Here is a 25362-nt window from a genome sequence, read left to right as displayed (position 1 = left end):
TCTGGTAGGGTGTCTAGTGTCAGGGAAACTGAAAGTTATGTTTTAGAACAAAAAAATATTTAATGTAAATGTATACACTTATATGGAGATTGGTTGAATACTTCTGAGGTTTTATTTTTTCCCCCTAATCCCTGTCTTTATAAGCGAGCCTTGATTGCTTGTTTAATCAGTGATATTAATGAAGTTTTTCCTACAAAGAGGACAAGTGCAGTATTCTAGAAATTACGTGTTTCATTTAGTTTCATTTAAGGGAATTTTCAAAGGAATTTAAGAATGGTAAAGATCTTTATTCACAAATTTACAAATTGTAGAAGAACTCAATAAAGACCTTTATCACTGAAAAATCAGGATCTTCTTTGCTATATAGCAGTTGCACGTAATCTATAGGACTTGATCTAGAATTTTGTCCACAGGGTGGTTTTTGTAATCTTACAGTAAGTTATTCTAAAAATTGCTTGACTTGATCAGTTCTTGTTTTTCCAAGTTCATGCAAGTTCCACGTGTTTGGCTTTCTTGTATGAGTCTCAGGTACGCTGATTAGTCAGGCGGTCTCATCTGAAACTAATGTATAATAGTGCTGAGTTGTATAACTTGCCATACCAGTTTCATAGTGTTTTTGTTTTGCTCAAGTAGATGAAAGGTTTATTTAAGTGTGGCCACACTGGTACTGCATTCCTGGTGATCTTGGTAGGTTAATGACAATCTTTGTCATAGAAATCAGGAAATGTGGGTTGAACCTCTGGGATGCATGTCGTCGGTTCATTAAAATGCAGTCTCCCAAAGGACTGAGGATTATTGGAAGCACTTGGTAGGTGATGCAGCTTTAAAAACCTATCTGTTTTATCTGCCTATCTTCATTCTGTTTCAACTCTTTGAATACATCAGTGTTTAATCATATTATCTAGTGTATGAATGCTTTCTTTAGTAAGATTAAACATGACTTTGGAAATCCAAGTAGGTTTCCTTCCACAGTTTAGTAGGTTTGCTTTAGCTGGGGCATTTTGGTTGCTCGTGAACCTGTATTTTCAGTTTGTACTTCTGCTTTGTTTAACTGGTTGCCTTTTAACTGAATTAACTCTTAGCAGTCAGTGTGATTGATCCACTATTTTTTTGGGGGGGTATTATTTAGAGGGTGGGTTGAAGAATTGTTTGAAATACTTATCTTTGAAATATCAGCTAAAAAAGTTTTGGTACTCGGCTTCAAGTTATCTCCTTTGGACAATATTTGAATGGATTGAAAGGATTATGGATTTTGCAAGAATTTCAGGATAAATGTAGATACACATTTATGAGGACAGGAGGCATACTGCCGTATTCTTTTACCAGGCGTACTGAACCTATTTTAGGTATATTCCTTATATAATACCATTATTCAAAATGTAAACAAATAGATGGCAAGATTGTTGTTGAAGACTGGTCATGTGTGCTTATGTTGTAAGGAAAGCGGTGATATAAAGCAGAATGTATTAACCTCTCTGGGCAAACTTTAAGAATGTATGTAATTTTGTAACAGAAATGGAAAATTTGAGGTTGGGCAAGGAAAGCTTAAGCAAAGGCAGTGAAGTGAGTTAGTTGTTGGTAAAGAGCTATGGGACAGGACTGAGTGAGTTACTGATTGTCCTATTGAGAGTGCCGTCTCTAGAGAAACCCAGTAAATAAGTTATTTATTAGAATCTCAGTAAGGTAGCTGAGGCCTTTAATTCTTTTAAGACCATTTCTGCCTTTTATAAGTCAGGGTTGAGTTTATGGACTACTACCAATAAATTTACTTTAAAGCTTAAAATTACTGAAAGTTAAATTTCTCACCCCCTCTCCTGTTCTGCCTTTTAGGCATCTGGAAGATCATGACTGTTGGGGAGATAGCTTTGAGCTACCTATATGTCTAGGAGTAAGTCTGCATAAGGGACAAGGGTACTTCGCTAGCTTTGGGGCTTCAGTCTTCAACATTGGCTCACTGAGGATATGACCCAGCAGTCTTCCTGATTCATTGTATATAGGTAACATTAAATTAAGATTAAAAACTTGCTATCACTTTTCCTTGTGTGAACCTTCTATATTACAGATAATTTTTCAAAAGACATGCCCTTCGAGTTTAGGTTCTCTGTGTAATTGTAGGGATTACAGTGTTGTGCTCGGGTGTGTGCTTGCTGTCTGTCTGTCTGTCTCTGTATGTATATGAAAAACAAGGGACAGTTTTCTGTGACTTTATTTATATTAGTTTTATTGCTATCACTATTTTGAACTAGTAATAGTGAAATACCTATATCCTTTCATATATATGTGAGAAAACTTAAATAATAAGGGTAAAAGCCTGTGTGCTTTAGGCATATATGTGTGTGTGTGTGTATACACAGACTCAGTTTGTGTTACAAGTACTATAAAACTTTGAAAGTAGTACTACATTGAAGTATATCATATAGGTACTAAGGGAAAATTGAGAAAAATACTATTAAGAACAGTTGGAGTTTCTGTGGAAATCTGTTAGATGTTAACCCAGTGTTTTTGACTTGTCTTGCCAGTCAGTTAAGGGGAGGTAGAGTAGTACAAGCTGGTTTGCTGGTCACTCCATTTGAGCTGCCTCTGTCACTAGTATGGTCGGTATGTTTCAGGGAGATCAGTCTACTGCTTAGTTGGTGGTAATGGCCTCCATTTATGAGGTGATGATATAGAGGTGACTAAGCTTTGGCCAGAAAGACCAGAATACTAGACCGAGTTAATGGGCCACCCATGTCACCCATCTGACCCATCTGACATGGGTGGCCCATTTCTGGGGAAAGCTAAGTTTCATTTTAACATCTATGAAAAATAGATTAGACTCTTAAATAAAAAAAAAAAGTGAAAACTGTAGTAAGATGCCACTTTCTACCTGTCAGATTAGTAAATTGAATGAATGAACGAATCTGCTCTTTGTTAATTAGGTTGTAACCAAAGAACATTTTCATGAACTACTGGTTTGTGGTGTAAATTGGTATTTTCTGAAAATCATTTTGGCTTTAGAGATCAGGAACCTTGCCTTACCATCAGTCCATCAAATCTTCTGACCTAGGAATGCTACTCCTAATATTGTTTTAAGGAAGTAGTCCTATATCTAGATGAAGATTTATGTACAAAGATTTCCATCTTGCAGTTTCTGTAAACAGTGAAACAGTATTGTTAAATAGGGAATATTTAAAGATAGGGATAGAAAAACACCTGAAAGAAATACACTAAATGGAAATATAACTGAACTATTGACAAAAGGTGCTTTAGGGGTGGAGGGTGGTAGTGAACATATTTCTCTCTTCTGTTTTTCAAAATGAACATTCTTTTTATAATCTTAAGAAAATCTAAAAGAACAGAGTGAATAATAACTTTATTAGAGGAAGAAAGGTAGAACTGACTTCACTTGAAAGAGCTGCCCCAGACCTGAGGCCAAGTTTGAAAACAGAAGACTTATTCTGATGCTCTATAGAGCAAGTTCTAGGGATTGCAAAGTCTTCTTGGAATGAGTAGGAAAGGGTATTAATTTTCTTTTAGAGATTGTTGGCTTATAGAGTACATTTTGTAAGAGTAAGGATAATATTAATACAACTTTCTTAAAAAAAAAAAATACAACTTTCTTTATACCCTCTGGAACCTGGTGCTTGATAAATTTAAAAGGAGTAAGTGAATGAAATTTGTGCTCGATTTTGGACACAAATTGACAAGATAAATGTCAGCATATATTTTTGGAGTTAGATACCATATATATTTTGATAGGATGAGGAAGATAGGGAAATATGAAGTGAAATAATCACAAGCTTATTTGGTGTATTTTGTCCTAAGAATTAGTGCATCTTAGGCATATGAATATCTTGAGAAATGGAGTGCTTTATTATTTAAGACAAATCAGGAGGGATCCCTGGGTGGCTCAGCGTTTTAGTGTCTGCCTTTGGCCCAGGACGTGATCCTGGAGTCCTGGGATCGAGTCCCACATTGAGCTCCCTGCATGGAGCCTGCTTCTCCCTCTGCCTGTGTCTCTCTCTGTCTCTCTCATGAATAAGTAAATAAAATCTTAAAAAAAAAAAAAAAAAAAAAAAGATCAGGAGAGAGAGAGAGTTGCAGATTTCATTAGGGTATGTGGGACCAGTTCTCGGGACAGTTGAAGGTCTGGACTCAGGAAGTGGGACCCTGAGTGGGAAAGTTTGTTTATCCCTGCTGAGGGTCACGATGCTGTGGTAAGACTGTTAACTTGCCATGTAATATTTGAACACTTATGTATACATATATATATTCTTAAATTTTGGCCCTCTATTTGGATTTGTTTTATTTTTTCCTAGAAAATCTGAAAGTTCTACTCATAGGCTCACATCAGATGACAGAAAGATTAAAGATAGCTTGGTAGGCAATATTTACTGAGTGAGACAACATAACTATATAATCAGCCATTTGATTTACCCATTGTTTTATAGAAACTTGGTCTTGGTAGTAAATTCAGTATCCTCAGACAATTACTACCCTCACCCCAGCTTGAATAAATAGCAAAGGAGTTAATGTGCCAATACTCATTTAAGAAGTTTTATTAAATTTTCAGATTAGGCTATTATCACTCTAAATTCAATAACTTTTTAAAAGTTTGCTAAATGTTATTCTTTTCCTACCTCAGATAATTTTGCTTTTCACTGTGAAAATTACTTAAGTTTCATCCTGCATTGATGTGCTTTCTTACTGTCCAATTTGTAATTTATAACTACCTCTCATCTATTAGTCATCCATGATATTCTCTTCTGTTTTTAAAACATAAAAAAACCTGACTGACTCAAAGAAGCTTTTCTAATGAACATCAGTTGTCCACCAACCACTCAGCATAACCATCTTCAGCCAACTATTATACTAAGAATGATATATTTTCCTGCATTTTTCTTTAATTTCTTGTTTGTTTATTTCCTGTAGATGGTAAACTCTTTGAGGGCAGGGATTATGTTTGGACATTGATATGTGTGCCAAGTTTCCAGTACAAGGTTGTATACACAGTGGACTCAATAAATACTCACTGACTAGCTGTTGAAAAATTTGATGAGCCTCCCAAAGTGTTTATCATAGTCTGAGTAGTTTATGTATTAGTTAAATCTGACTCAGTAATTGGCAGTCCTTGGGTTTCAAGTGGTGATGGAATACTAGCTTGCCTCTCACTAACGTCAAGAAAGTACCTAATAGAAGTCTCATGACACAGCCTAATGACAGAGGTTCTATTTGGCTTTGTAGCACCTAGAAATACAAGTGTAAAAGCAGTTGTAAAACAGATTCTTTAAAATATTTCTAAAAGTTCTGAGCACTTCACTTTTGTGGCTATTTGGCTAGTTGGTTGATCTCTACAACTTCAGTAATGGTTATAGTCATTGCTGTAATTCGCAGGCACCTCTATGGTCCAGACCCTTCCTTAGGTGCTTTACTTCTTTTCTGTTTTCTTATACCCTCAACATGATACATATTATTGCCATTTTACAGTTAGAGAAATTGAGATGGAGAGAGGTATTAGTATATGTGCTGCCAAAGCAAGCACCAGAGAGAGGTTTGTTTGATTGATTGATTGATTGATTGATTTAATTTTTTTCAGAGAGAGGTTTTAAATTAACTTGTTCAGGATCATATATAATGGTAAATGGCTGAAGTCAGTATTTGAACATTGGTTTATTGGGGTCCAAAACTTATACGAATTTTATTAGATCTTAAAACCTCTCAGAGATGAGGATACTAAAGGGAAAACTGTACTTAAATCCAAATAATGGAGCTAGACATTACATTTTGAATAATATTGATAAATTTCATATTGCTCTTACAGTATTGCCTATAATCATAAATGGTGTCTTGCTTATTGAAATCTATAGTTTTCTGTACTTGGAATGAATATTGCTTTCAAGTGAAAAGCTCATAACATTTAAAAAAATATATTTATTTATTTTAGAGCACAGGTGGGAGGGGCAGAAGGAGAGAGGAAGAATGAGTCTTAAGCAGACTCAGCGCTGAGCATGGAGCTGAACACCGGACCCTATCTCACAACCCCAAGATCAGGACCTGAGTTGAAACCAAGAGTCAGATGCTTGACAGACTGTGCCACCCTGGTGCCCCAGGAAGCTCATAACATTTATCTATGCCATTTGTGTTATAATAATCATTACTGTTTATCTTAAATATCAGTAAATCTTTATAATAGGAATGAACTAATTATTGATAGTCCTGACTAAGATCTAAGGGCACAATGACTTTGCTGAAGAAAGCAGATTTTAGTAAGACCCATTCCTAAAAAATTGTAGTATAGGTTATCAGTGTATAGTTAATGGAAAACATGATGATTTTCCTAGTGCTATATTTAGGTGATATGATGAAATAAGTAACTTATTGGCAATGAGAGGGAAGCATTATCTAGGAAGCAAATTTATGAGGTATACTTTAGCTCCAAAAATAAAAAGCATTCCTCGTACAAAAGAAAGCTGTTTTACTTCCTTCCTGTTTGGCAAAGAATGCCCTAGTATCACAACTTCCTCTATGAGAAAGAAGATGGATGTAGCACAGCCAGCTCTTCAGGTAAACCTACTCAGATCTCTTGTGGATGAGTAATTTCTTGAATGTTCTGAAAACAAAACCAGAGTGCTGCTTTAGAGAGTTCTATAGGGATTGAGAGAAGTGTTTGGGATTTCTGGGAGTTGGTTTAATAGTTTCATAGGCAATGCTTCCTGGGCTTGGTGAAGATTTTGTGATGTCTTTAAAACAGTGCATTAAACAGCCCTTGAGCCCTTGTAAACAAGTTCAGTCTCCAAATCTAGAGACTTTCTTTTCAACCACATGGTGCCTTGACTTCAAGAGGAAACTAGACTCAATAACTACACAAACACAGTTTACCAAGAGTAGGTTTTACATGAGGCATACCTCTAGATTATTTCTCAGCGTGGTGCCTCATCCTCCCTATGTTGTGCATCATGTGGACGTATTTTTCTCTCTAGAAAGTATGTATGTACTTTTCAATACTTTGGACAGTTCATTATTAACTAAAGAGGGCCATATTCAAAACAGTATTTCTTCAGGCTTATTCTATAAAAGTTATAATCATCTATTTAACTGAGTTTCTGGCTGCCTTAATATTATACCCCAGCAAAAAAAAAAAAAAAAAAAAAAAAAAAAAAAATATTATACCCCAGCAGGGCCGTGTTTCATCAGAATCAGTTTAGGGTTTAGTTCAATCCTGAGACCTACTGATTTCTTTTACTATCTTGGTTCCTATCTGGAAAGCTTTCAAGACCGCCAGCTGTGTGGCCTGTTTGAAAGCAGGAGGCTTGTGGCAGGAATGTGGGTTTGCCCTATTAGTGTTGCAAAATCACTTCTTATGTAGAGAGTCTTGCTTTTCTCTTGCCTTCTGTCTGGTTTTAGATTATTTTTCTTGTGGTTTTGGTTTGTGAGTGTGTACTCATGGCTTTCATTTCCTTTATTTCTTTCCCTTCCTTCACACAGACAATGAGAAGGGAATAACTTTGAGATATTTTTGTATTTGTTTACATTGCTAAGTTATATAGGCAACTTCCCTTTTATCTTATAGAAAATAAACCCAGGATGGCTAAAAATATTTTAAATCAATGATTATAACTTATAACTTATGTTCTCAACAATTCTTTCATTGTTTGGTTTAAATATAACTATTGGTAATATGGTTATAATTTAGAAGGTGTGTACATTAAAGAATTTACCCACAATGGCACCATCCTCACATAACCACTTTTAGTATTTTAGTGTATTTTCTTTTAGGTTTCTAAGAGATTATTCTGTTTGTTTTGTTTTTTAAGTGCTTTTACTGGGGATGAAATTCATACATTGGAATTTTACCTCATTTTCTCAACCCTTTCTTTTCCTTAGAGGTGTTCGGTGCCCAAAGAAATAGCTAAACTATAGGAAGAAGAGATCACAGATGAAAGTACTTTTACATTTACAAGTTGGATTATCAGTCCTTTATAATCAGTGTCAAGTATCTTACCTGATTTCTAATAAGATATGATCACAAAGTGATTACAAAGCACAATGCACTGTCTTCTTTAGCACTTCAGAACTTATTCACTTACTAGTATTTCATTGAACATGCTGGAGATTTCGGCATCAAAAGGCATCCTATGTTGTGTAGGAGTGACTAGTGTCAGTCCATGTAGGCTTTATCATTTCTGCACTCCTTTTGGTTAAAAGGAATGGTTACTTGAAGGAAATGTCCTCTGGACAGCATTGATTACTGACCAGACCTACATTTCTGTAATCTATCTGAAGAGAGCTCATCAGTGAGAAATGGTTAAATTCTCAAAGTTAGAAGGCATATCATTGGAAATACAGCCAAGAAAGGCAATGGTCTTTTTTACATACAAATACAATTTTTGTATCCTAAAAAAAACCCAAAAACTTAACTACTGATGAATAATTTCAGAAAGCTTAAATGTTAATCTTCTTCATTAAGCTTATTTTTTTAACTTATATTTTACACTTAGGAAATGTATACTGCTTGCTTACATATTCAAAGAACATTTCAAAGCCCTCACTTCCCAGTGTTATACTTGAAAATGACCTAAAGGTGAATAAATGGTCCATTTTAGCAATGTGCTCATAGAGGCCAGTTTTGCTGTGGAGTTTGGGTAGTTTTCATCTTTTTGTTGTGACCTTCTAAAAAATGCTGTTAGTTGTTATTTCTCTTTTCTTTGGGGAGGGGGGAAGGGTGGATCACATATTATATTTTTTATTTTCACAGCCTGCTTTTTACATCTGCCAATACGCTGCAACCATCTTTCCAAGTCAATAAACATTTATTCCTCTAGTTATTGTTTTTTTAAACTGTTTTAATATTTATTATTTAATGTTAATCATAATATGTGAGCACATTTTTACTTTTGCCATTTTATAAGTGAATCTTGATTTTTAGACTTGTTCATCTTCCTCAATCTAGCACTTGAAGCCTAAACTCATTTGCAGAAAGGTGGCTTTTACCCCATAGCTGAAAATAGGATAACTATAGGTTGGTGATGCATACTATACTTTGATAGTTTTTGTGAGACTTTTTGTGGTATTCTATGCTTTATTTTAAAATATGACTTGTTCATGTATTTGTGGACAAGGAAGTGGCTTTTGAAATTTACTCTGTATCTGAGAATTACCTTCCACATTCTAAAATGGACGCAAGAGAAGTGGGTAGGGGTGTGTGTGGGGGGACACTTGTGTAAACATTTAAGGAGTAGGAAGAACAGAAATATCAAAAATTTTTTAGGCAACCCTGACTGCTTCTATTCCTAAAAAAGATTTTTTTTGCTGTAACTTTAAAAATGAATACATAACTTATTCTGCTGTAATTTCTTTCATTTTAAAACATGTTTAATTTGTGAATTACATAAGCATTAAATTTCATGTATATGAGGGGAAGAGTGAGGTTTAAGACTAGAACCCACAGTCTCTTATTTTCTCAAAATAGCTCTCTTCACTCTGCCATGTTACCACTATTACCAGTGACAAGTCATACCTCTTTGCCTGAAGTGGTGAGTTCTACCACTTTTAAAATACCATTACTAAAAACAGCTCGAGTTCCTAAGCTGCCTTAGATTTCCAAAAGCATTTGAAAGTATTTTTGGACCTGCTAAACATCATTAGATGGAAGTAAGAAGAAAGTGTATTTGGTTAATTTGTATTAGAGAATTCATAGTTGTCTGGACGAAGGGTTAGAAATGTCTCATTCCTTTGGGACTCAAATTCATCAAGTGCTATAAAATCAGGAGCGGAAGATACATTCAGATTAGCTAATTAGCCTTTGCCTTAGAGTTTGCTATTTTCTAAATAGGGCAGAAACCACACTTATAGTTGCTTCCATGTTACCGTTAGGTTCACTGGGCCCAGTGATTAAGTAATTTGACTCACCCTTTACTTGTAAATGTTAGCTTCCAATTTTAGATATAAATCCTTATAATATTTGAAGATTGGTTCAAAAATTATTGCTGTAATGAATATTTTCCCCTGATTACATGTCTTTGCTAATACCTGTTCAAAATGTATGCTTCTATCTGAATTATGGTCTCCTCTTAGGTTCTTCAGTGTCAGTTCTGGGTAATTGATGGAGCATGACTACGGGGTGAAACGTTTTCATATGATGCCATTTGTGTTACAGAGAGTACACTTTATGATTATGAGAAGATTTTTACAGTAGTTCCTCTATTCCAAGTTGCTATTTATTGTAAAGTACAGTATCGGATTAGCAACTTTCCAGGAAAAATAAAAAGAAACACTGTCACATTAAATGTACACTTGTAAGATACTTTACCATTTCAGAAAGTATGAAAATATATATATGCTGGGAAAGTAAGGGAAAATTGTGGTAATTTTGTTTTGCTTAGCAAATGATTTTCTCTAAAAAAAAAAAAAAAAATGTATGGAAGTATTTTCTAAGATGTGTTCATTGGAATAAAAGTGCCTTAGAGTGTGAGCTGGTATTTTTTAAATGTCTGAAATGTATATTGAGCAACACATTTGCGAAATGGCACACGAAACTGAAAAGCTGGTGTGCATTGTTAATCTACATATATTTTCAAATTTTATTTTACCACGGAACCTTTTTGTCAAGGAATATACGTCAATTTAGAAAACTTTGATATATGGCAGTATTTTTATAGCACATTTAAGCCTCTGGGATTTTCTTGAAAATAATTTTGAGACATAAAGGCCCCAAATTATGTTATCCTAGGGAATTTAAGATACAGGATATTAAAATTTAAAGAAACAATGTAGCCACTCAAAAATAGCACCATATTTTTTTCTTTCTTACTGGTATGTAATTTATTTTGTAGTTTAAAAAGTGGCTTTTTCTGGAAGTTTAAGCAAAGCTGGGAGTCAGAAGATCTAATTTCTAGGCCTTTTTTCCCCTTTTTTGGCTGAGTGACTTTAATCAAATCACAATTTCACTGAACCTTCCTTTTGACATTTGTCTAATGCACATAATAATTACATACTCAGGGATCCCTGGGTGGCACAGCGGTTTAGCGCCTGCCTTTGGCCCAGGGCACGATCCTGGAGACCTGGGATCGAGTCCCACGTTGGGCTCCTGGTGCATGGAGCCTGCTTCTCCCTCTGCCTGTGTCTCTGCCTCTCTCTCTCTCTCTCTCTCTGTGTGATTATCATAAATAAAAATTAAAATAAAAAAAATTAAAATAATTACATACTCAGAGTCCACCTCACAGAATTGTTGTCAAGATAAAATAAGAGAAAAATAATCTATCTGTAGGTATTTGAAACTTGTAGAGCTTAATGTAAGATTAGGGAAATGGTTGTGCCTTAATATTAGGCAAGTAGAAGATGTGGGTGTCTTCAAATCCTATTTATTTAGACTAATGGCCCTTTACTTGAGGACAGTAGAATTTTTTAGGGCTAAAGTGGGATTGAGATAATTATGCCACTCTCTCTTTCTTTCACTGAGGAACTGAAGCCAGGAGATGTTAAGTGATTGGCCTTGAATCTCATAGGGAAGTCTAGGAGGATGGCCTGGTCTCCTGATACGTGGTTTCATTCCGTGCTAACCTCCAGAGCAGTCTAGAAAAGAGAAACAGTGAGCCAACTGTCCAGTCAGATATTCTTTTTTTTTTTTTTTAAGATTTTATTTATTCATGAGAGACACACACACACACACAGGCAGAGGGAGAAGCAGGCTCCATGCAGGGAGCCCGATGTGGGACTCAATCCTTGGACTCTAGGATCACACCCTGAGCAGAAGGCAGGTGCCCAACCATTGAGCCACACAGGTGTCCCAAGTCAGATATTCTAGAGTATCTTCTTCCCAGATATTGTTACTTTTTATAATGAAATGTTAGTATTATAATTTTTAAGTTCCTAATTATATTCTTGTTCACTACTGTGTTTTGACTTTCATAGTATATTTTGGCAAAAATATTAAGAAATTACTTTTTGGCAGTAGATTTTTTTTCTTTTGTGTCATGTTTTTAAAAGGAAATTCTGACAAATTACTGTGTAATGTGCTAAAACTAAAATGATGAGAGAAAAGATAAACATGGGCCATTTATATTTTAAGTGAGTGTTTGTCACACCTTTAGAATTTTGACATTAGAGCACAAAGAATTTGTTAATATATCCTACCTCCACCATACCTCTTTCAGTGTTTTACCGAGAAAATGAGAAGGTATGTTTCTTTGTGACCACTTTTGAAAACATCATCCTTTTCTCTTTGCCTCAAATATTTACCAAAACAGAAAATAGCATTGCTTATTTTTATTACACTTAAAAAATTACTGGGGAATAAATGCATTATCAGTCCATACATATTTGCTGAGTACCCTTTACAGAGGCAGTTTGTTAGGTGCTGATGATCTTAAGACATGCTATGGTCTTTGGGCCAGGAAGGAGGACTTGAACATGCTTATTTACTGTTGCATTCTTTTACAACATGAGATCAAACATTTTCCTGTATTTAAAAATACCTAGTTAAAAAAACCCAAAAAACTGGTAAAATAATTTTCCCTATTTGTGTTCTTTTTGCCCTCCTGTGAAATTTGAATAGAGAAATCCTGTAAATAGAAAAAGTGTGAATAATTTTAGAACCCTGAGAATAATATGAAAGGTGAAATTGTCTATGCTTTAATAAAAGGAGCAGTGAAAATTATTTTAGTCACTGGAATAGTAAGTGTGTTTGTTTAAACTGTAGCACACCTAGACAGAAATAAATCTTGTTAAAACAACTTACTACTGACCTTACTTGTTTTGCCCATTTTGGGTCCCCAAATCTCAACTGCAGTAAAGTAGAAAAGGCCTACCCGGCATCTTTGTAATAATATCTCTAAAGGTTCTTTAACCTGATACTTGATGAAGAAAAAATAAAAAAGGATTAGTTACACATGCCTTGAATTTATAGTCTGAAATGAGAATCCAAACATTTTATTATATACTATAGTTAACGAAGGCATGCTGAGATATTACAAACTGCAAATGACCTTTTGTGGGATTTTGATTCAATCTTCACTTCCTTTTCTTAGAGGAACTCCAACCCCAAGTCACTCTGAGATTGGTCTGCATATATTGGTTGTATCTGAATTGTTGATTGTGTTATTTTTGTGAAAAACATTAAAAAGTATACAGAAAGACACTATTATACAGAATATTTTCTAGTCTGTAAGTTCCTTGAAGTCAGAACCTTTTTTTAAAGCATTTCCAGAGCCTGTGTATATCCCTATTTATAGGTCCTAGTATTATAAATATTTGTTGGGTAAGTGAATAAATGGATTTATATTTATCTTATGTACCATAATCCTCTTTTGTGTTGGATACCGTTCTGGTTTCTAGCTAGTCTTCCTGAGATGTTTCCTTTTTTCTTTAAAGTCTTTATTACTATTTATGAAAAGCTGTTAGTTTTTATTCTAGTTACCTGTTGCTTAAACAACTTACTATGATATCATAATTCTGTGGGTTAGGAATTTGGACAGAGCATAGCAGAGATGGCTTGTTTCTGTGGTGTATGGAGTCTCAGCTGAGAGGCTCAGGAACTCTTCTTAGTAGCTGGAATGGATTGGGGCTGGCTGAGCATATATTTTTCCTATGGCCTCTTCACATAGCTAGGTTGGGCTTCCTCCTGGTATGGTGGCTTCAAGGTAGTCAGACATATGTAGTGGCTCAGACTCCAAGATAAAGGGTTCCAAAGTCCTATTGCTGCAAAGTTCAAAGCTCAGAAGTTCCAGAATATTACTTTTGCTGCAGTCTGTTAGGCCAGTCACTAAGGCAGCCCCAGGGAGGGCAGTTATACTTCATTTTTCAGTAGCAGTGGCAAAAAGTTTATTGCTGTCATTAGTCTTCCACAGTTTCTATCCTTTATATATATATTACTTGTCATTGTTATTATTAACCTTATTAGGCTGTGGTTTTATTTTAGAACGTTCAGCATAATAATGTCCATGTCCACTGTTTAGTATTCAGGGATCTGATGATAGCTGTTTTGTCCCTCTCTCCATGCTGTGTTGTGGCTTGACTGCCCAGAGTGCTCTTTGTCCTAGACCTGCGTGAGGGAGGAGTGTTAAACATTTCTTTGGGTAGAAACAAGAACTTTTTGGTTGGAAGTTCATGCTGAAAGTGAACTTTTTCCATGGTGCCAGAGGGGAGTACCTATATTTGTGTTTCTCTCTGTGTGTGTGTGCATGCGTGTGTGTGCACACATGCATGTGGATTAATACAGCATTTCATAATAGATGAGCCAGTAATGGTACCTAGAAATTTTGATTTTGTGTACTACTGAAAATTTCCCCCCAAATCTAGGGAACTGACAGAGGACTGTCAGATTTTGAATTTTGTCAAGTCATTACATGGGGAAAAAAAAATGACCATCAGCGACAACCACCATTTCAGAAAATGTAAGGAAAACTTAACCCCAGAATATAGTAAGCTCATAATCTAATAATAAAGGAGAATCTTCAAATTTAATAAAATTTAGCTTTATAGAAAAATAAAGCTCTACATTTTTTCTTCATTTAGGCTTTTTAAAAAGATTGATTGATTGATTGATTGATTGATTGATTGATTTATGAGAGAGGCAGAGACACAGGCAGAGGGAGAAGCAGGCTCCATGCCTGGAGCCCGATGCAGGACTCGATCCTGGGACTCCAGGATCGCACCCTGGGCCAAAGGCAGGCGCCAAACTGCTGAGCCACCCAGGGATCCCCCTCTTCATTTAGGTTTAAACCTAGAAAAACTTTGTTCTTGAGCCAAACTCAGACGTTTCATGAACCACGCTGGTAGGGCCTTATTTCGATTTGTCAGGGGAGAGAAAGAGAGAGAGACACAGAGAGAGAGAGAGAACAAGCAAGGGGAGCTTCAGAAGGAGAGGGAAAAGCAGACTCCCCACTGAGCAGGGAGCCAGATGTGGGGTTCAATCCCAGGGATTATGGGATCATGATCGGAGCCGAAGGCACACTTAACCCACTGAGCCACCCAGGCGCCCCTTGTCTCAGCTTAAAATTTTTTTCTTCACGCCTGCCTTTTATCCTATAATATTAGTATTTCTTCCATTTTCTTTGCTTATATAGGCATAACAGGCCAATGATTGAATAATCTTGTTAGTGACACATTTTGAGCAACTCACTGGGTTGTACTGAGTGAATTTGTTGGGTGAATGATGCTTGTGGCTGTTTTTGTAATAGCAGGATATTAGAAAGCATCTTCTTGATGCTTTGATACCAAATTTGATACCAAATCATTCTCTCCTGGGTTGAGAGGAAGGTGGTGGGTGGAGCCAGAGTGCAGAGGAGTAGAGCCTGGCAGAATGGAACAAGATGGAAACAACAGGGAAAAGAGGAGGGCTTGAATTCAGAAAGATATAGATTCCATTACTAGTTCTTCCTCTTGGTTTAACTTCAGGAAATCACTTAACTTCTTTGACTTTCAGTTTCCTCACTTGCAAAATGGAATTGATAGATGCCATGGGGGTGAAACCTATTTATGGGAAATAGTAAAAATAATGCTTGTAAAACTTGTATTATAGCAACTAATACAATAATAACAAAAGGTAGCTCTCCTTGTTATTCTGTATATTTAGGATGTTAGAAAGTTCATTTCCAGATCTTTCAAATTTTATTTATATTTTGTATTGTTAGATATTTTCTCTACATGTTCTAGATTGACAACTAAGTTACAAACCTCTCATACCTTTTAGTGTACGTAATGCCCTTCTGTGATGCAAAGGTTGACACAGATTTGATGATGATTTCCATAGCAATTACTTAAGATATGATGGGAAGGCCAGTGTCTTTATGGTAGTATTTGTTTCGAGGTTCATAGAAACTTCTTTAGTCAGAGGATGATAGAAATACTATTGTCAGCAGAGGTACTAATCTCTTTGAATGTCAGTTTCCAATCTTTAAAAAATGATAGTTAAAATAGCTTATTTTCAAGTTTCTTACAGAGCTAAACTTTTATTCAAAATGGTACTTTTGCCATAGGACCCCATTTTCTCCAGTATTCCTCAGTGTTTTTGTCAGAGCCTAGACATAGGCTAAAGTAGCCTAGACATAGGCTAGGTAAAGTTAAAAATTGCATTTTAAATTTTTTAACAAAACGAGAAACTCTGCATAGGCCCACACAATAAATCAAATTGCAAATGAAATACCTTTTTTGGTAATAATTCTTCTGAGTGACAGTTGGATCCATAGGTTGACTCAGATCATACAGACAGACAATAAACATTTGACTAGGTACTAGCTGTACTCCAGGGATATGCTCTCCATTTTCCTTTTTTTTTTTTTAAGATTTTATTTATTTATTCATGAGAGACACACAGAGAGAGAGAGAGAGGCAGGGACACAGGCAGAGGGAGAAGCAGGCTCCATGCAAGGAGCCCGATGTGGGACTCGATCCTGGGTCCCCAGGATCATACCCTGGGCTGCAGGTGGCGCTAAACCGCTGTGCCACTGGGGCTGCCCGCTCTCCATTTTCCAACATACTAAGCTGCATAGCTTTTTTCTTAGTAATCTGGTGCTCATTTTTGGAATACCGTAGTCTTTCTGGAACTTTGTAAAATAACGCTACATTTATTTACCTCATATAAAATTGTAATTTTACTTTGAAAAACTTATTTGTGATGTGAAATTACAGCCATAAACATATATTATACATAAATGTGAACTCTTTTCAACTTTTGAAAAATACCATTTTATTTAAGGGTTGCTACTTTTCTCTCTTCCCTTCCCCACCTTCTTGTCTTTTACTTATTTATTTTTTGATGGATTGGTGCTTGCCTGGCAGGCAGTCAGAGTAGTAAGAAGTTAATGCCTGGAGTCAGGTGGACCTGGGTCTGACACCCAGTTCCATCACTCGTTCTTTGACTTTAGACAAATTATGTTACTTCTTGGTTATAAGACGGGTGTTCCAGAGCTTTTTAAGAAGACTCCTATCCTCCTTTTTACAATGTATGTGTGTGTGTGTGTTTTCTTTTTTTAATGAATGTTCCCTTTATTATGTTAAAAGGATGGTTAACTTACTGTGGCCAAATGCTGTTGAAAGGTGAGGCCTCCTTTAGGACAGTGACAATGACAGTCATTGGAGGAAAGAAGCCTGTCCTGAGAGGAAAAACAAACTCAGAAGGGGGCTTCTGGTGGGCAGAAAGTTTGTGCTGGTTCTTGGGAGGCTCGTTTTTGAAATGAACATTAGTTATTGAGGGCAAAGACTCTGTACTTGTCCTGGGTAGGCAGATATATAGTATTAATGTTGCTTTTGATTCAGTTGCTTACCTCTTACCACCCGCTCATACTGGGGTAAGTTTTACATACATAAGCCTATCTGCATTATCCTCAGGGGTATAGGGAAGGAGTGTAGCCTCATTTCATATTGGTTAGAGTGGTCATTGTAGCATTAATTTGGGAGAAAAACCTCAAGAGAAGGGAAGTTTCTGAAAGGAGTTCACAGTCCCATTTCCTCTCCCTACGTGAATTTCTTCCCTCTGCAGTTGATATAATATATGGAAATCCTCTACTATTCTGGTATACACAGTAGGCTTCAATAAATATTCTTATTTTAAGGAGAATGAAGGGAAACATTGCAGGCAAAGATGATCCGCATTATTGGGAGAAAAACAAATTTTAATTGTTTTACTACTACATTGTGTGTTGAGGCCTTTTATTTTGGGAAGACCGAATGATTGACAGGTTGGCATGCTCTGGTCTTGGTCAGGAGTCATCTCAGAGCCTTTTATCTTTGTTTAAGAAAGATTAATTTCTGCCCAGTTAATTAATTTTTTTCTGTTTTCTCCTTGTAATTCCATTAAAGACTATATTATCGTGTTAATTTGGGGGCCATGCTTCCTAATTAGAGCCCCAGGACTTCTGCAGGAGCATTAAAAGTCACTTGTCTGGAGGCATGTTGTTTCCTTATCAAAGGGAGATGAAACCTTACCCTTGCCCTCAAGGAGCTCACAGTCTAGAGGGGAGGATTAATTTTAGCATAAGGTAACTATAATAGTAATCATTAGCGCCTGCTCTGTCCGAATCCTTATATCCTATTCATTTGTCAGTACCTCAACTTTCTCCAGTCTGCTTTATATCTTTGTCACTCCAATGCAGCTGTTCTTAGGAAGATCAGCACTTTCTGCTTGCCAAATCAAGTAGAAACTGTATAATTCTTGGTTGCATTAAATTATTTCAACCACCCTCGCCTCCTTGGAACTATCTCCTCTTGGATTCTGTAGTACTTGTCTTTGCTGGTCTTCCTTCTGCCACTGTCTTAACCATTTCTTTGAATTTAAATGCTATATTCAGGTTAGTGACTCCACAGTATTTTTTCTACCCCTGTGCCTCCAGTGACTCCAAATTAGTAAATTTCTAGTTGTCTTCCAAATGTGAGCCGTGTACATTCATCTACATGTACGAAACTAATTTTTCTTTTAAGTCTGTCTCTGGGCAAGAATACTGTTCTTTGAAGAGTTAGTGTTTTATGATAGTTGGCTTCATTGTATTTGTCTCGGCCCATTGTGAGAGACAAAAATGAAAGGAATGATCATATGATATTTATAAAGTTGATGGGTAGGTTATATTTCACTATACCAATGATATATGTGCACCTGCCTGCAGCTTAGGAATTTTTAAAACTGATGTTACATCCTTTTGTATATATCTATTTAGAATTTTTTTTTACATTTAGTGTAGAAGTTATTAGATTATAAATCTAAATCTCTACTTGTTTTAACTTATGATTAACTGTACTGAAAGCATTTGATTAGACTGAATTAAAATAACAAGAACATCTTAAGGTTGGACTTCAATAATTTTAAGCACTGGTTCTAGAAAACTGAAGATTTCTTTAAGCAAAACCTAAAGTTTAAGAACCTTATATATGTATAATAGGCAGAATAAGTAGTTGGAGAGAATAATTACAAAGTTAATTAATGTTTATATATAAGTTACGAGCTAAATGTCATTTTAAGGGCATTTTGAGATATTGTTGACCCTTTTAAAAAAGACTTTGGAAAATGAAAGTTATTTGTTAAAGAGTTTCATTAGTTAAGAGTCATTGTCTGCAGTGGAGGTAGAGCCTTTTAAATGAAGAAAACACAAGCTATCTGAAGTATGTATAGAAGTTAGTTAACTTATAAATTATTCTTCTGTGGTATAGATGTTATTTTTAGTACCATCAACTTAATGATTGGGAAAGAATTTTACCTGACAGTCCACATTCTTTATACATTATATGATTAAGACTTGCAACACATCAAATTTGGGATTTTACTATTATAATATTTTCTAATATTTAATAAGAATATTTAGTTTCCTGTTCAGTAATCTGAAATAGTTCTCATAGTTAAGTCCTGAAAGTATGACTTCCTCTTGATGTAATATAACTTGAAACATGGTGAGTTAAAGGTATGTTTTGTGTTGAGATTTTTTATGTCTTTAAGCAAAAAGAAATCAAATTATCATGCTGGTCATTCATTGCAGGTGAACACTTGTGAATATATGTTCAGATTTGTTTGGATGGAACTGTTGAAAAATTTCAAGTGATTTGAGTAGCACTAGCTTTTTCTTCTTTCCCCATGTGCTCTCTTCAGTCCCACCAACCTTCAGTCCCACCAACTTATCTGACTGGCTTGATGACTGTGGTGGTCCTGGCTAAAAAACAAGACCAGTAATCAGTAGGACCTATGTTGAAACATGAAGTATGGCAGTTTGTAGGGCTCCCTTTGGGTAGAGTCCTCTTTCTTAGTATGTGCCATAAAACCTCAAGTTAATTGCTCTGGTTGGCAAATATATTTTCATTTGTGTGCCAGTCCTAATGTGATGATTTCCTTTGATTCGTGAGAACTTTGAGAAAACTGTGAGGCTACATTTGGGTCAAGAAAAACGAATGTCAGGATTCATTGAGAATGTCCAGCTGGGGTAGATGATGTGGGGAATATGCTTTGCTGCTCTTTTTTGTACCGTACCAGAACCAGAAGGCAGTTTTCAAGTTAATCACATTATTGCCATCATCTTTTTCATGTCAAGTTGGCAAAAATGATAGCAATATCAGAACAGTGAACTTCCATAACAGCTCATCAGGTAAGAGCATGCTTGGACTCTGCACCCAGACTCTGGGTTAGAATCCAGGCTTTACCACTGCATTACCTCTGTGACCTTGGACAAAGTGCTTCACTTGTCAGTTAAGTTTCTGTATCTACAAAATGGAGGTGATAGTAGCAATACCTACCTCATAGGGTTGTTAGGAAGATTAATATTATTATTTTTTTTAAGAATTTATGTATTTACTCATGAGAGACATAGAGAGGCAGAGACATAGGCAGAGGGAGAAGCAGGCTCCCCACGAGGAGCCTGATGTGGGACTAAATCCCAGGACCCCAGGATCACGACCTGAGCCAAAGGCAGACGTTCAACCACTGAGCCACCCAGGTACCCCTGTTAGGAAGATTAAAATGAGTGACATGTAAAGCTCTCTGCCAGAAGCATTTCATAAACTGTAGCTGTTGATGATGATGGTGACGATAGTAAACCAAAACAGCAAAATATGACTCTTCTCTCATTCTGGTAGCATAAAGTGCTCTTTTAGGTAGTATTGCAGATGTCACTTCATTTTCTTCTTATTTTGCTTCCTCTGGCTTTGTTCCTAACCCTACATTTAAAATAAATAAATAAATAAATAAATAAATAGATAGATAGATAGATAGATAGATAGATAGATAGATAGATAGTATATCTTCTTTTAAACCTCCACCACCTTTTGAAAAATCATCTATGTTGTCAGCAGTCTTTTCTTGTGTGATGTAGGCTCACTTCTGATTTTTTTGCCTCAAAGTAATGATGTGTTATTCGTGCAACCAAGTTGATGCACTACTTGTCAGATGTTTACACCCTTTGCTGCTAGAACTAGCCTTTGTCCCTTACATCCCTTTACTAACACAGTAACCCTAACCATCACACTGGAAGAAAGGGAGGTACATAGAGATACATGTACATTGACATTTTTTTAGCATTTAAAAAATTTAAAAAATTCAGGCATAATTTGCATACCGTGAAATGCACCCATTTTAAGTGTATTATAGGATGAGTTTTAGTAAATGTAGACAGTTATCTATGTCTTGTGTTTCTTATACATCTTTCTTTGGCATCACCCACAATCCAGTTTTAGAATAATTCTCTCAGCCCAGAAAGTTCTCTTGTGTCCATTCCCCACTTCCATTCTCTAATGCAGGGCAGCACTAACCTGTTTTTGCCTCTGTAGTTTTTACTTTTTCTAGAAATTTCAAAATAATAGAATTATATGATATGCTATCTTGTGTCTGGCTTCCTTCATTTAGCACATGTTTTTAAGGTTCAGGTTGTTGCATCATGAGTAATTCATTTCTTGTTATTGTTGATATTTTACTGTGTTGTGTATTACATTCTAGAAAATCCATTTACCAAATGGAAATTGTTGAGTTTCCACTTTTCAGCTGTTCTAAACATAGCTGCTAGGATTGTCCTTATACAACTGCTTGTGTGATCATCTGTCCCCAGGAGAAGTGAAAATGCTCCTTGGAGTGAAATTCTTGCGTTATATGATGAGAAACTTCTGAACTGTTTCCCAAAATGGCCATACCACTGTGCATTTCCATGTCATTCGAGGTTTCTAGTTTCTTCCTGTCCTTGTCAATGTTTTATTTCATGTCTAGCATATTTTGTTTTGTTTTCTAAAGATGTTATTTATTTGTTCATGAGAGACAGTATTTATTCATGAAAGACAGAGAAAGAGAGAGGCAGAGACCTAGGCAGAAGGAGAAGCAGGCTCCCTGCAGGAACCAAATGCGGGACTTGATCCCTGGACCCAAGGATCACACCCTGAGCTGAAGGCATGCTCAAACGCTGAACCACCCAGGTGTCCCTTTTTTTTTGGTTTTAATTTATATTTTTTTGATGACTAATGATGTTTAGTACTCTTGTGTACTTTCCCCATTGTATATCTGTTTTTTTTTTTTTTTTTTTAAAGAGAGAGTGGAGAGAGGCAGAGGGGGAGAGAGAGAGAATCCTAAGCAAGCTCCATGCTACATCTCACAACCTTAAGACCATGACCTGAGCTAAAAACAAGAATCAAATGTTTGACTGGACTGAGACACCATTGTATATTTTCTATAATATTTTTAAAAATCTTTAAAGGTTTTGCCCATTTAAAAAAGTTGAATTATTTTATTTTTGAGTTATAAAAGTTCTTTATATATTCTAGATAGATATCCTCATTATTTAGCTCTTTATTTTAAATGCACGTACTTTACAGGTAATTATTTTGCCAATATTTTCTCTCCACCCGTATCTTGTGTTTTCATTTTTAAGTTATGTCTTTTGAAGAGCAGAAGTTTTAATTGTAATGGAGTTCAGTTTATCAGGTTGTTTTCTTTTATGGTCTTTTTTATTTTATATATCTGGTATAATATTTAAAAATTTTCTGCGTAATCCGTAATAATTTTCTCCAAGTTTTGTAGTTCAGTTTTTACTTTTAGATATATGATACTATCCATTTTGAGTTAATTTTTGTACATGGTACAAGGTAAAGGTTGAGTTTCTTTTTCCCTCTCCATATGTATAATAGTTTTTGGCATCATTTATTGAAAAGACTGTCTATTTCTCATTAATTACCTTGTGACCTTTGTTGAATATGATTTGATATAAATGTGTAGGCCGTTTCCTGGACTGTGTTCTCTTCTATTGTTTATCCTTATGCTAATACCCCACTGTTTTGATTATGTAACTTTATAGTAAGATTTAACATTAGGTAGTATTTTTCACCTTTTGATGTAGTTTTAAGATAGCTCTGGTTCAGACATTTCCCAGCAGTCTCCATGTTTATGTGTCTCTGGAAAGTTATGGTCAGATAAAGCCATTAGGACATTCCAGGGAAAATCAGTCCTACTTAGGGTAGGGCAGGCCTGAAGCTTCCATTTTTCATCTTTCCATTGAGTTACCTGTCAGAGCTAGCAACATTTAGCAGGATCATACTTGGTAGGATAATAATTTTAACAGCTACTGTGTACCAGGTGCTTTATATAATCATCAGATTTAATACCTCCAAGGTGCTGCAAACAGGACATTATCCTCATTTTATATTTGAGCCCACAGTAACATTTCCTAGGTCACATACTTAAGCTGCTGTTAATGATAGAAACATAATAACAGCAGCAGTATTTATATGATGAAACCAGGTTTTGAAAACTGGTCTGATGATGTTTAACCCTGCTGGTTCTTTCCACTGTTCAATATTGCCTCTTCCTCTTTTTTTTTTTTTTTTAAAGATTTATTTATTTATTTTAGAGAGGGGGTTGTGGATGGGGAAGCATAGGGAGAGAGAGTATCTTAAGCTCTGGGCTGAGGGCTGAGCATTCTCACCACCCTGAGATCATGACCTGAGCTGAAAACCAAGAACCCCAAGCTTAGCCCACTGCACCACGCAGGCGCCTCTCCATGCTGTCTTCTGATAGTGACCCATTGCTTTATGGAGAGGCAGTTTATCTTAGCAGTGGTAGTAAGAAAGAAGGTGGTATGTGTCTCTCTGGCCTTTCTTGAAAGGTTCCTGTCTTTCCTTCTGTCTCTCTGCCAGGACCAGGGTAGACTTCCTCCCGCCTGCCTCCCTTCAAATGCTCTCCTGAAAGAACTTGGTGAAAATTGACAAGACTGAAAGAAGAGTAGAGGGATGTTGCTTTGTTTCAGAATTGTTAGTGCCTGTACTTCTGCTTTAAATAGTTGAGATTTTCCCTTAGTAAACTTCCAAAACATTTTGTAATTCTGTGTTTGTATTTTATGAATATCTCTTATTTAAGATGTTACATGAAGATATCAGTTATCCATACCTTCATGTCTCATGTATCTTTCTTCAGCATGGATACGTTGGCACTTTGTCCTCATATTATCTTAGCGTATTGGTAAAAATGTACTGAATCATATAGATGAAGCAGTAATAGTTTAATATCCTCACTTCTGCTAATAATCACAACTCTTAGCTCTTGATTGTTGCATAGTGTGATGTCCTTGAGCGAATTAGTTGTTGGTATAGAATTATAATGGGCTTAAGTAGGCCAGCATCATTAATACATTTACCCAGTAGAGCTGGAAAGAATTGATGACTCCTATTACATAACAGTTTATTGCACACTGCTCACTGACTGCCACTTGAGGAAAATCCATTCGTTTTACTTATTGTGATAACATCTTATTTGCATACAGATTTTCTTTAGTTTTTCATGAATCATCTCTGACTAATACTCTAGCTGCATTTCATTACGTTCAATGATCTCCAGACTGATCAGGTCCTGGTAAAACTCAAAATGGAACTTTTTTCTATTTCCCTCCCCTTTAGACCTCTTAAATTAAAGTAATAAACATTTAATACACAGTAAATATCAGCACATATTTGTTGTTTGTGTTCTTCACGTACATCTTAGAAACAAACTTCTTTATGCAGAGGAAGTGATTCTTGGTGGATCAGAAGAAATGCTGCAGAATTTTTTGAAGTTAAACTCTTTGTTCCCAAAGGCATACACCCAGAAGAAATTTGGTGGGCAGGTGCCCTCATGATTGAAAATGTTCATTTCTTCCTTATCTACATTTGCTCTTACAAATTGTTAAGATTGCCACACACACACATATATAGCATCATTCTTGCATCTTTTACTCAAGTTTTTTTTTTTTGATACAATTATTCAGTCACTTTTTAACTTCTGTAAACAATTATGACTTAGGTTTTTATTTTAGCAATTTCAAGCCTTTTGATTCCTGATAAACTATAAATCACAGCAAATTAAGATCGTGATGTGCATTTTATTTGTTTACTCAGGCATTTACTGTGCACTGTGTTACTGTATGCTGGGCACAGGCCTGTCCTAGGAGGGCAGTCTGGAAATAGGGATCTTGGGTCTTTGCTGCTTCTCAGCTTTCAGTGCTCCTTCTGAGACCTATTGGACAATGCAGCTATTAGAAAATATAGTAAGAATTATGGTGGGAACTCAAAATTTGTAGACTAGACACCTCCTAATTCACAATGAAATGTGGCCTTACATATTGTACATTTTTTTAAATCCAACTAGAAATAATACAACAAGTCTTCTTGATTTATCGTGTAATTTAACAGCAAGATGTTATTAATGAGTTACTTGTATATTGGTTGTAAAAATCACATCCACTCTAATGAGTCCAAGAGGATTCTGCATCTTTTTACTCATGTTTGCCTTTTTGTTTGTATTGCAGATTTCTCTTGGATTTGGCTACAAATTTATAGATCTTCTGCACTGTGTACAGGCACAGGTAAGTCAAAATTAGGCCTGTCTGTTGGGATATTTTGATTTTTAAGTAAACTCAAATATTTAAGAATTATCCTATTTATAGGTTAGCAGAGTAATGTGTA

The 25362-nt window shown here is 35.8% G+C and overlaps 1 protein-coding gene across 7 annotated transcripts in view; it reads left to right on the top strand.

Moving 5' to 3' along the window:
- NCOA2 (nuclear receptor coactivator 2) overlaps nucleotides 1-25362 on the top strand; it is a 295825-nt gene that overhangs the window by 73003 nt on the left and 197460 nt on the right. For 6 of the 7 annotated variants that reach the window (XM_038579485.1, XM_038579489.1, XM_038579481.1 and 3 more), the window contains exon 2: nucleotides 25206-25262. The gene's annotated coding sequence lies outside the window, so the exon portion shown is untranslated. Of the gene's footprint in view, nucleotides 1-1824; nucleotides 1998-25205; nucleotides 25263-25362 lie in introns of those variants that run through there. The other variant, XM_038579484.1, reaches the window with a different exon arrangement.

Source organism: Canis lupus, chromosome 29, assembly GCF_011100685.1.
Source record: "Canis lupus familiaris isolate Mischka breed German Shepherd chromosome 29, alternate assembly UU_Cfam_GSD_1.0, whole genome shotgun sequence".
Classification (NCBI taxonomy): Eukaryota; Metazoa; Chordata; class Mammalia; order Carnivora; family Canidae; genus Canis; species Canis lupus.
This window is presented reverse-complemented; position numbering and strand designations above follow the sequence as displayed.